General features: G+C 47.3%; 1 non-coding gene across 1 annotated transcript; it reads right to left on the bottom strand.

The window, feature by feature from the left end:
- Positions 1-8,619: 8,619 nt before the first annotated feature.
- On the bottom strand, positions 8,620-8,757 carry LOC114811427. The gene has a single exon (XR_003759131.1). It is a non-coding gene; the product is annotated as a small nucleolar RNA SNORA7 (small nucleolar RNA).
- Between the last annotated feature and the right edge of the window lie 4,127 nt (positions 8,758-12,884).

Genomic DNA, 12,884 nt, shown 5'->3' with positions numbered 1-12,884 from the left:
CAGACCCTGGGGGTCTCACCCTGTGAAAAGTCTGTCTGCTGGGATGCCACATGGGTGGTGAAACCAGGTGGCACAGATTAGATGGAACTCCTTTATTGACATGGTTTCAGTTATTTACAGGCCAGCTCCCAGCTCCAACACTTCTAGTTCTGTTTCTAGCGCTTTCTTAATGCAATCCGATGGGCCATGTAGAGAACACCAGATAAGGATAGCTTAGAGAATCAGTGCACACTCAGAAAGAGCACAGACCTAGGTCTTTTAAATAGTATTTTGCAATAGTATTTGTTAAGAGCTATGTACCAAGCACTGTATCAAGCACCAAGGTAGATACAAGTAAATCAGATTGAACAGCCCCGTCCCCTATAGGTCTCGGCCGTAATCCCCATTTTACCGATGGGGTAACTGAGGCAGAGAGAAGTGAAGTAACTTGCCCAAGGTCACACAGCATATAAGTGGCAGAGCCAATATTAGAACCCAGCTCTTTCTGACTCCAGGCCCACACGCTATCCAGTTGGCCACACTGCTTCTCTTCCTGGGTTCTAAATTCCACTCCCTCAGTTTGCCTGTTGCCTGATCTTGGGAAGGTCACTTAACTGAGCCATAAAGAAGTTTCCCCATCTGTAAAATAGAAATGAAATACCAATTCTCTCTCTCCCTTGGATGGTGATCCCCTTGTGGGGAAGAACTATGTCTGATTTGATTAATAATAATAATAGTTATTATTATGGTATTGTTAAACGTTTATGTGTCAGGCACTGTACTAAGCACTGGGGTGGATATAAGCAAATTGGGTTGGATACAGTCCTTTGTGCCACCTGGGGCTCATAGTCTCAACCCCCTTTTACAGATGAGGTAACTGAGGCACAGAGAAGTTAAATGACTTGCCCAAGGTCACACAGCATACAAGTGGTGTAATGGAATTAGAACCCATGACCTGTCTCCCAGACCTTTGCTCTACTCACTACACCGTGCTGAGTGTATTTAGCGTAATGGTTGGCACACAGTAGCATTTAGCAATTATCAATTAATGACAGTTGTTAAATGCAGAGCACCATACTAAGTGCTTTGAAGAGTACAGTGCCACAGAGTAAACATACTCCCTTGCCCCAAGGAGTTTACCTAGAGCAGGAAACAGTATTAATATAAATAGACAGGTATGGGCAATTGCTGAGAACCTGAAGGTAAGACAAATACCAAATGCCCAAAGGTCACGTTCCAAGTGCATGGACAACAAAGAAAGGACAGGGATTTAGGGGAAAAGAAGGATTATTTACAGACTTCGAGATGAGGTTGTGTCCATTAGCCTTGAGGTACTGACTGTGGGATAATTTGGAAAAAGAGTAAGCCCCATCTGCTTTTCTGAAAGTCAATAAATCCTAGATTCTAGACTGTGAGCTCATTGTGGGTAGGAATGTGTCTGTTGCTAGATTTACTCTCCCATGTGCTTCATACACTAAGCACTCAAATACAACTGAATGAGTGAATATTTACTCACTACTCTGTGCAGGGAACTGTAGTAAGCACCTGTGAGAGTACAATATAACAATACCACAGAGCTGGTAGACTCATTCCATACCCACAAGGAGCTCAAAGTCTAGAGGAAGAGACAGTTATTAATATAACTAACATATATGACTCCTAAAGAATAAATTCAGAAACATCCTCTAGACTATAAGCTCACTGTACTCTCCCAAGTGCTTAGTACACAGTAAGTACTCAAATATTTATCAAGTGGGCCTATACACTCATAAGTGCACACACAACACCAGACAGGGTCAGCCCCCTAAAAGTCAGACAAAAAGCCACCCCCTTTCTCCACCTGACTCCACACTCCCTTTCAGCCACAGAAATCAAACATTTGGGGCTCTTCTCCCTCTATCACTCACCTTGTCACAGGCCCTCCAACTAGGAGATGCTACACACAACCAGAAAAAAAGAAAGTGCAATAAACTCTGAGTCCTGTGAATAAGATGGGTCCTCAAAATGCCTTTTCAGTAGCCAAGCACTTGATCACACCCCCTCACTGCCTTTCTCACCCCCAAATCCAAGAAGTCTGAACTTCAACAGCAGAGGAGTCTCTTCCTGGGTTCTTAAAGGGCTGCACATCCTCAGAGGCTATTCACAACACCTGTTACATCTCAATCCTGATCATGCAGACCAGCTTTCCTGATCCTGAACTTCCATTTTGGAAGAAGGAAGAACCCACACCCTCCTCTCCCTGCAGCCCAAACACACCTTTCTAGACCACTCAGTACTGTCTCCCATTTTATGGTTCACAGAGCGTGCATATATCCTAAAAATCCAGACTGAGGAACAGAGTCACCTTGTTTAAAAATAAAAAAAGATAGGCTCAACTGTGAGCACATTCATCTGATGGTGGGGAAGCTACTGGAGAGGAAGGCTCAGTGCACCCTAGGCCCTAGCGGGAATAAGGTTGGCAGAGATGAAAGTTTACGAGTGGCACCGTGCCAACCGCTAACACTAGAACCGATTCCTCTGCTTAGGTTCCTGGTTCTGAAATGTCAGGTCTGAGCCTCATCTGTCTATCCTGATTAGAGACTCCATCGTTAATGGATGCCCACTTCAGTAGATATTTCTCTTCCTAAATGGAAGGGCAGAAGAATGGGATTCTAGGAGTGAAATGAGAGTGGATGGGAGACAAGTGGATCAGGGCTTCTGCTGACACCACCATCTCTACTTCCACCTGCCTGGTGGGGAAAGAAAAGAGGGGGTGGGGAGGAACAGGCCCCTATTCACTGGCCCAGGACCAGGGCATGTGTGGACTGCCATGACATTCTTCCATGGTAGCCCATTAGGTTCAGGTCAGTGTTTTGGCGAATACTGGACTTGGATGAAGAGGGACTGTCCTGATAATAATAATAATAATAATGTTGGTATTTGTTAAGCACTTTCTATGTGCCGAGTGCTGGGGTAGATTCAAGGGAATCAGGTTGTCCCACGTGGGGCTCACAGTCTTAATCCCCATTTTACAGTTGAGGTAACTGAGGCACCGAGAAGTGAAGTGACTTGCCCAAAGTCACACAGCTGACAGGTGGCAGAGCCGGGATTAGAACCCATGACCCCCGACTCCTAAACCCGTGCTCTTTCCACTGAGCCACGCTGCTGATGATGGAAGATCCTGCTTGCCACAGAGAAGCACCATGGCTTAGTAGATAGAACACAGGTCTTGGAGTCAGAAGGACCTGTGTTCTAATCCCAGCTCTGCCACTTGTCTGCTGTTGATCTCGGGCAAGTCACTTCACTTCTCTGGGCCTCAGTGACCTCATCTGTAAAATGGGGACTAAGACTGTGAGTCCCATAGGGGACAGGGGCTGTGTCCAATCTGCTTGTATCCAACTCAGCACTTAGTACAGTGCCTGGCACAACCTAAGTGCTTAACAAATTCATTCATTCAGTAGTATTTATTGAGCACTTACTCTGCGCAGAGCACTGTACTAAGCACTGTACTTAGTGCTTAGTACTTGGAATGTACAATTCGGCAACATATAGAGACAGTCCCTGCCCATTGATGGGCTTACAGTCTAATCGAGGGAGACAGACAAAAACAATAGCAAAAAATACAATCGAGGGGATGCACACCTCACTAACAAAATAAATAGGGTAATAAAAATATATACAAATGAGCACAGTGCTGAGGGGAGGGGAAGGGAGGGGGGAAGAGCAGAGGGAAAGGGGTGGAAAAAGGGGCTTCTTAGCTGAGGGGAGGTGAAGGGCGGGCAGAGAGGCAGCAGAGGGAGCAGAGGAAAAAGGGGAAGTTCAGTCTGAGAAGGCCTCTTGGAGGAGGTGAGCTCTCAGGAGGGCTTTGAAAAGGGGGAGAGAATTAGTTTGGCGGAGGTGAGGAGGGAGGACATTCAGGGACAGCGGGAGGACATGGCCCGGGGGTCGACGGCGGGACATGCATGAAGGGGAGACGGTGAGGAGGTGAGCGGCAGAGGAGCGGAGTGTACGGGGTGGGCAGTAGAAACAGAGAAGGGAGGTGAGGTAGGAGGGGGCAAGGTGATGGAGAGCCTTGAAGCCCAGAGTGAGAAGCTTTTGTTTTGTGTGGAGGTCAATAGGCAACCACTGGAGGTTTTTAAGAAGGGGAGTGACATGCCCAGAGCGTTTCTGCAGGAAGATGAGCCGGGTGGCGGAATGAAGAATAGACTGGAGCAGGGAGAGAGAGGAGGAAGGGAGATCAGAGAGAAGACTGACACAGTAATCCAGCCGAGATATTACGAGAACCTGTACCGGTAAGATAGATAGCCGTTCGGGTGGAGAGGAAAGGGAGGATCTTGGCGATATTGTAAAGGTGAGGCCGGCAGGTTTTGGTGATGGATTGGATGTGTGGGGTGAATGAGAGAGCTGATACTACAAATACCACAACTATTATTATTATCTCTCCTTTTGGGCACTCACCTTATCCCACCTTCATCCTCAAGTATAATAATAATGATGGTATTTGTTAAGCACTTACTATGTGCAAAGCACTGTTCTCAGCCCTGGCGGGGGCTGGGGGAATACAAGGTGATCAGGTTGTCCCAAGTAAGGTTCAAAGTCTTAATCCCCATTTTACAGATGAGGGAACCGAGGCACAGAGAAGTTAAGTGACTTGCCCAAAAACACACAACTGAAAAGTGGCAGAGCCAGGATTAGAACCCATGACCTCTGACTCCCAAGTCCGTGCTCTTTCCAGTGAGCCAAGTATCTGATCACCAAGGTAACACCGATGGTCCACCCAGTTAAATATTCTATCTTGGATTGGCAGTAGCATGCTTGGAAAACCCATTTCACGGTTGCCTCCATGATTCCATCCGAACCGCCTAACGTCGCTTACCTTTTCCCTCTGCATCCAATCAATCGATGATATTTACTGAGTATTTATGATGAGCAAAGCACTGGAATAAGCACTCGTGTGGTGTCGGGGAGCAGGACTCCTTCCCAATGGAAAACAAATTCGTCAGGTAGGAGTCATAGTTGGGACTTGCTTCATAAATTAATTAATAATTAATTGTGGTATTTGTTAAGCATTGTACTAAGCACTGGGGTAGACACAAGATAACTAATTTGGACACAGTCCATGTCTCATTCGGAGTGCACAGTTTAGGTAGAAGGGAGAAGAATTTAATCTACATTTTAAAAATAAGGAAATTGAGGTACAGAGAAGTGAAGTGATTTGCCCAAAGTCATGCAACAGACAAGTGGTTGATCCAGGATTAGAACCCAGATCCTTTGACACCCAGGTTAGTGCTCTTTCCACTAGGCCACACTATTTTACTGGGTATATTTGCCAGCCCGTAGGGATCCATATTTCAGGAAACTGTATGGTTCACCAAGAGTAAGACCCTCAAACCAATAGCAAGCTCAGCCTCACTTAGGACTTAATAATAATAGCTATGGTATTTCCTAAGTGCTTACTACATGTCAGGCACTGTACTAAACGCTGCAGTGGATACTACCAAATCAGGTTGGACACAGTCTCTATCCCATGTGAGGTTCACAGTCTCAAACCCCACTTTACAGAGGAGGTAACTGAGACCTAGAGAAGAGAAGTGACTTGCAAGCAAGTGGCAGAGCCTGGATTTGAACCCAGGTCCTTCTAATTGCCAGGTCCGTGCTCTATCCACTACGCCATGCTAATCCCCAGTCTGGCCTCTCTCACATTCAGGGTCCCAGGCAGGTTTCCTTGGATCAGAAGGAGATTCCCAGCTGACTGGAAAATCTCTGAGCACCTCAAAATCATTCTACCTTTCCTCCGGGGCCCTGAAGTTTGTGCATGAATGAATCCAAAGCCCTCTGGAACCGACAGGTAATTTTGCCCTAAGCAATGACCTGGGGCAGTAATTCTATAGGTTTTCCTTCCCCTGCATGACAGAGTGTTTCCTTTTGTTTGTTTCAAGCCTTCCACCTTGTCTTGGCTTCTGACATTTGCGAGGTGCTTACTTTGGGCAAAGTACTGTTCTAAACTGGGGAAAAGTACAGCACTTCGAATCAGACTAGCTCTTGGACTAGAGAGGTGTCACAGTCTCAGTGGTGACAGGAGAACAGACATTCTGGGAAAGAAATAGCGGGCGAATTCATGAAACGCCAACCCAACAATAAGCGACGCATCATTACTCAGGAGGAACTGTCATCGGGCTTCTTGATCTAAACTGTCACCACCTATCCAATGTTCTAAGCAGATTTAGGAGCTTCTGCCTGCTCTGATCTAAGAAAATACATCTCCCCCTAGACGGAAAATTCATCCTCTAGACTGTAAACTTGTTGTGGGCAAGGAACCTGACTGCTAGTGCTTTTTTTCCATGGTATTTGTAATGTGCCAGGCACTCCACTAAGCGCTGGGGTACATACAAGTCCATCAGGTTGGACACAGTTCCTATCCCACATGGGGCTCAGAGTCTTAGTCTCCATTTTACAGTTGAAGCAACTGAGGCTCAGAGAAGTGAAGTGACTTGCCCAAGGTCACACAGCAAACAGTTGGCAGAGCAGGGATAAGAACCCCGGGTTTCCGACTCCCAGGCCAGTGCTCTATCCACTAGGCCATGCTGTGGTCAACCCTAATGGTGAGATTATGTTTACTGAGTTGTCTTTTGTACTGTTTGACCGTGGCACCTTATTTTCCCTCCAGTAGACACTGAAGCTTATTACATAAGATCCATGCAGATTATACCACATTGTCATGGTCTGAGAGAAGTCAGTCACTGATGGGCACCCCTCACACTAGTTGGAGAAGGGGCTAGAAAAGGTGCCCTAAAATTTGCCTGCCAAACCAATCTCAAAAACGGATCCTCAGAAAATAACATCTGGGGGTCTCTCAGTCTTGCACTGCTATATCACAAAGAAAATTCCAACCAAATAGGATAAACCCGGTAAGCCATAAGGAACTTGTTTTCTGCTTACGCAAGAAGGAACGGAGTGACCGTTGCTTACTGGACTTCATTCAATCATATTTATTGAGCACTTACTGTATGCAGAGCACTCTTGTAAGCACTTGGAGAGTATAATATAAGAATATATAACAGACCCAACCCTTGCCCCAAATGAGGTTTTCAGTCATACCTATAAAATGGGACAGGACCTCCCTCTTGAGTGAGCCACCTTCAATCCAAAGGCCAGCGAGAGAGATTTCCCAAAAACAGAATTCTGCATTCACCATGGCACTGATAGTGCACTGTTCATGCAGTTGCCATGCACGTCTCGATCACTCAACTGTATTTATTGAGTGTTTACCATAAACAGAGCAGTGCATTAGGAAGAGTACAGTATAATTATGGCATTTGTTAAGCACTTACTATGTGCCAGGCACTGTACTGAGCCCTGGGATGGATACAAGCGCATCGGGTTGGACACGGTCTCTGTCCCACGTAGTGTCCAGAGTCTCAATCCCCATTTTACAGATGAGGGAAATGAGCCCCAGAGAAGTTAAATGACTTGCCCAAGGTCATACAGCAGACAAGTGGCGGAGCCAGGAATAGAGCTCACGACCTTCTGGCATCCAGGCCTGTGCTCTATCAACTAAGTCATGCTGCTACCCAGAGTTTGATGCTTCCCAGAGTATAAGAGAGTTGGTAGACATGTTCCCTGCCCACAGTGAGCTTGCAATCTAAAGAACACTCTCTCAGATACACTCTGATTCAGACACAGGTAAGGGTAATATCCTCATTACCCTATTTATTTTGTTAATGAGATGTACATCACCCTGATTCTATTTATTTGCTATTGTTTTAATGAGATGTTCTTCCCCTCGATTCTATTTATTGCCATTGTTCTTGTCTGTCCGTCTCCCCCGATTAGACTGTAAGCCCGTCAAACGGCAGGGACGGTCTCTATCTGTTACCGATTTGTACATTCCAAGCGCTTAGTACAGTGCTCTCACATAGTAAGCGCTCAATAAATACTATTGAATGAATGAATAAAGATGGAGCAAAGGGAGGGTAGAGGGATAGTGCAAACTGGTGAACCTTTTTAATGATGATGATGATAACAATATTTGTTTAATGCTTACCACGACTGTGGTAAATACAATACAGTAACAGAGTCCCTGTCCCACACAGGGCTCCTAGCCTAAGGGGCAGGGAAAACAGGCATTTATTCCCCTTTTAACAGAGGAAAATAACTGAGGCCTAGAAAAGTTAAATGACTTCCCCAAAGTCCCACAAGAGGCAAGTGGAGGAACTGCGATTAGAACCCAGATCCCCTGACTCCCAGGCCCGTGCTCTTTCCACTAATCCCAGCTTCTTCGGGACCAGATTACAGTTGATCCAGGTCTTTCCGGAACGTGTTGACCTGCTATAGATGAGAGCAGTTCCTTGCCCCTTCCTGGGACCAGGACTCGAAAGTGGACTGGACTAGCCCAGGTCTGACAGCTGGAAGCAGACCCACAACACTAAAGTACATCGTTGTCTTATGCTGTCAAGTCATATCCAACCCATAGCGACGCCACGGACCCCTCTCTCCCAGAACGCCCTACCTCCATCTGCAATCGTTCTGGTAGTGCATCCGTAGAGTTTTCTTGGTCAAAATACGGAAGCGGTTCACCACTGCCCCCTTCCACGCAGTAAACCTGAGTCTCCGCCCTCGACTCTCTCCCAGGCCGCTGCTGCCCAGCACAGGTGAGTTTTGATTTGTAGCAGATTGTCTTCCACTCGCAAGCCACTGCCCAAGCTAGGAATGGAATGGACAGGCCTCTGCTTGACTCTCCCTCCCATAGTCGAGACTGGTAGAGTACCGGAAACTCTCCAGGTGCGACCCTGAGAGGGGCTTAAGTACATATCCGTAACATTTTTGAAAAGCAGCACGGCTCAGTGGATAGAGCACGGGCCTGGGACACAGAAGGTAGTGGGTTCTAATCCCGGCTCCTCCACTTGTCGGCCGTGTGACCTTAGGTAAGTCACTTCACTTCTCTGCACCACAGTTCCCTCATCTGTAAAATGGGGATTGAGATCGTGAGCCCCACGTGGAACAGGGACTGTGCCCAACCCGATTTGCTTGTAACCACCTCAGCATTCGGTACACTTCCTGACCCACAGTTAAGCGCTTAACAAATACCACAGTGATTATTGATTGTGAATGTCTCCCCCTCCTTTGTCCGCCTTGAGGGAAGGAACACGCCTAATCAACGTTGTGATAGTGTATTCAGTCAAGTGCTTAGTACAGTGGTCTGGATACAGTAAGCGGTCAATAAATGCCACCGATTGACTGATTGATATTAACCCCCAGGTTGTCAGACTGCTTTGGCTTCATGGAGAGCTCACCTCCTCCAGGAGGCCTTCCCAGACTGAGCCTCCCCTTTTCCCTCTGCTCCCTCTGCTCCCTCTCTGCTCCCCCTTCACTTCCCCTCAGCTAAGCCCCCTTTCCCCCTTTTCCCTCTGCTCCTCCCCCCTCCCTTCCCCTCACCTCAGAACTGTGCTCGTTTGTTAGAGAAGCAGCGTGGCTCACTGGAAAGAGCCCAGGCTTGGGAGTCAGAGGTCATGGGTTCGAATCCCAGCTCTGCCACTTGTCAGCTGTGTGACTGTGGGCAAGTCACTTCACTTCTCTGGGCCTCTGTTACCTCATCTGTAAAATGGGGATTAACTGTGAGCCTCATGTGGGACAACCTGATTACCCTGTATCTACCCCAGCGCTTAGAACAGTGCTCCGCACATAGTAAGAGCTTAACAAATACCAACATTATTATATATTTTTATTACCCTATTTATTTTGTTAATGAGGTGTATGTCCCCTTGATTCTATCGTGATTAAGTTGGTCTTGTTTTCTGTCCGTCTGCCTCCCCCGATTAGACCGTAAGCCCATCCATGGGCCGGGATTGTCTCTCTCTGTTGCCGAACTGTCCATTCCAAGCGCTTAGGACAGTGCTCCGCACAACATCACCCTGATTCTATTTATCTGCTATTGTTTTAATGAGATGTTCTTCCCCTCGATTCTATTTATTGCCATTGTTCTTGTCTGCCTGTCTCCCCCGATTAGACTGTAAGCCCGTCAAAGGGCAGGGACTGTCTCTATCTGTTACTGATTTGTCCATTCCAAGCGCTTAGTACAGGGCTCTGCACATAGTAAGCGCTCAATAAATGCTAGTGAATGAATAGTAAGCCTCAATAAATACAATGGAATGAATGAATTATTGCAGTGGCCCCTGTCTTGCCTGCTTTTCTTCCCCCTTTAGCTGTAAGGATTCCACCCACCAGCAGGTGGCAGCATCGCTTTACTCTTGGGAGCCGCCAACCCTTAGGAGCCGGGCCATAAACTTTCCCACTGCAAAATCCCGATTTTTGAGGGATTAAACTGGGGAAAGGCCTGGTGCAGACAGATTCCAGGGGTAAAGAAGACTTAGCGATTGATGCTGTAAAGTCCCACCTAGCCCAAACTCCCTCTGAGACTGTGACCCTGTCACTGGGCAAGGATTGTCTCTCTCCGTTGCCCAATTGGACATTTCAAGCGCGTAGTACCGCGCTCTGCACATAGCGCTCAGTAAATACCACTGAATGAATGAAATCAAAATTCCTAATCAATCGATCAATCAATCGCATTTATCGAGCACTTACTATGTACTAAGAGCTCGGGAGACTACGATACAAGAGAGTTGGTAGACACCTCCCCTGTCCACAACGAGCCAAAGAAGAGGGTGCATTATTTGGCCAGCAAATTGGGTGCGTTATTTGGCCTCAGCTCCAGCTGTGGTTTACTTTCCGTGCATCCTTATTTCTGACTCCTTCGGCCACCCAAGTCTAAGAGAAGCAGCGTGGCTCAGTGGAAAGAGCCCGGGTTTGGGAGTCAGAGGTCATGGGTTCGAATGCAGACTCTGCCACTTGTCAGCTGTGTGACTTTGGGCAAGTCACTTAACTTCTCAGTGACCTCAACTGTAAAATGGGGATTAAGACTGTGAGCCCCTCGTGGGACAACCTGATCACCTTGTGGCCTCCCAGCGCTTAGGACGGTGCTTTGCACATAGTAAGTGCTGAACAAATACCAGCAAGCGTGGCTCAGCGGAAAGAGCACAGGCTCGGGAGTCAGAGGTCATGGGTTCGAATCCCAGTTCTGCCACTTGCCAGCTGTGTGACTGTGAGCAAGTCACTTAACTTCTCAGTGACCTCATCTGTAAAATGGGGATTAAGACTGTGAGCCTCACGTGGGACAACCTGATTACCCTGTATCTACCCCAGCGCTTAGAACAGTGCTCTGCACATAGTAAGCGCTTAACAAATACCAGCATTATCATTATTATTATTATTGTTATTATTAAGGTGGTGCACAGAGGGAAGGGGGATGGATCTGATCAGATCTAGCTTGTCTCTCCTCAGCAGTGTCCCATATGAGAGTGGGCTGTGTGGGGTAGCAGTCGAGAGGACGAGGGCGTGAGACTGAGGAGGAATGCTGTGTCTGGAGGGGAATCTAATGAGATTTCAACGCTGAGAGCATTTTAGTACACCAGGTTGAGTGTAGATCTGGGGGCATTGAGAGGCCGAAGGAGGCTAGGAAATGTACAGGCGGAGAAGACGGTTCTTCGGACGAGAGAACCCAGATGGCATTCTCCCGCTGGATTTCTGCAATCAATCCATACCCTACCTGAAGGCCAGGCCCGCGTTCACCGGCAAGAACTGAGGTCGCTTCTCTCTTGGAAAGCAATTACCCTGAGAATTTCCTTTAGATGAGGCTCAGCTGGGAATGGGCAGTTGCCCGTTGAAAGCCCTGGAGTCTCTGCCACAGGACACGGTGACCCAGTCCCCAGTCGAATGAACTCTCCAAGGGTCTGGGATGGAGGAAGCCATTCACTTTGGTTCTTGGCTCTTCTCTGATCATTCTCTCTTAAACCAATCTGACATCACTATTCTCCCCTCAGTCCTTTACCTCTAATCATCCCATCCCTGTCCTTCTTTCCTGTCACCAGCCCACATCCCCCTCCAACCAAGTCAGTTCCCATCAGCTCATTCCCATTCAAATCCTCCTTTATTATCCCTAGTCAATAGGGGCCCGTGGAGTCCCCAGTCCACAATAGGAATGCTTCCCTTCATCCTTTACCTGTTCTTCACTCAGTCACCGCTCCCTCTTGCCATCAGTGAAACCTCGGTCTCCCCAGGTAACAATGTCTCTCCTGCCCCTCTCTCTTCAGAAAGGGGCTTCATCTTCTCCCACTCCCCAAAACTCACTGGGATGGGGGAGGAGATGGCTTCCTCCTTGACCCCCAGTGGAACTTGTACCAAATCCTCCCCACTTTCCCTTCCTGTGAGGCCCATAACATCCACCTCAACCACCTACTCCAATTGCTCGTTACAGTTATCTACCATCCCCAGGCTCCACCTCCAACCTTCTAAACCATTTTGATCCCTTTTTTACTTTGCTTCTCTCTTTCTAGACTATAAGCTCCTTGTGGTAGGGAACATGTCTACCAACTCTGTCATAATGTACTCTCCTCAGCAGTAAACTCGCAATAAATACAATTAATTAACTGATTGAGTGATTTCTACATCCCTTCACTGATCTTCAGGGACTTCAATATCCACATGGAATGTTCCCAGTGACCCTCCTGCAGTCCGCTTCCTCTCAGTCCTCAACTTCGGCAGGCTCCTGCTCCGCACCACCTAACCCACTTACCAATTTGGTAACACATTTGATCTAATCATCTCTAGTCACTGTGAAATCTCTAAGATCTCAATAAATACCACTGATTGATTGATTAACCTCACCAACTCTGAAATTCTATTCTCTGACCACAAACTCCTCCAGTGACTTCTCTCACCACAAAACTGTTCTGTTCTTATTCATTCATTCATTCAATCGTCTTTGTTAAGTGCTTACTGTGTGCTGAGCACTGTACTAAGCGCTTGGAATGTACAATTCGGCAACAGATAGAGACAATCCCCGCCCAACAACGGGCTCACAGTCTAAATGG

This window comes from Ornithorhynchus anatinus, chromosome 4, assembly GCF_004115215.2.
Source record: "Ornithorhynchus anatinus isolate Pmale09 chromosome 4, mOrnAna1.pri.v4, whole genome shotgun sequence".
Classification (NCBI taxonomy): Eukaryota; Metazoa; Chordata; class Mammalia; order Monotremata; family Ornithorhynchidae; genus Ornithorhynchus; species Ornithorhynchus anatinus.
The sequence above is the reverse complement of the archived record's forward strand: the minus strand, read 5'-3'. Positions and strand labels throughout refer to the sequence as shown.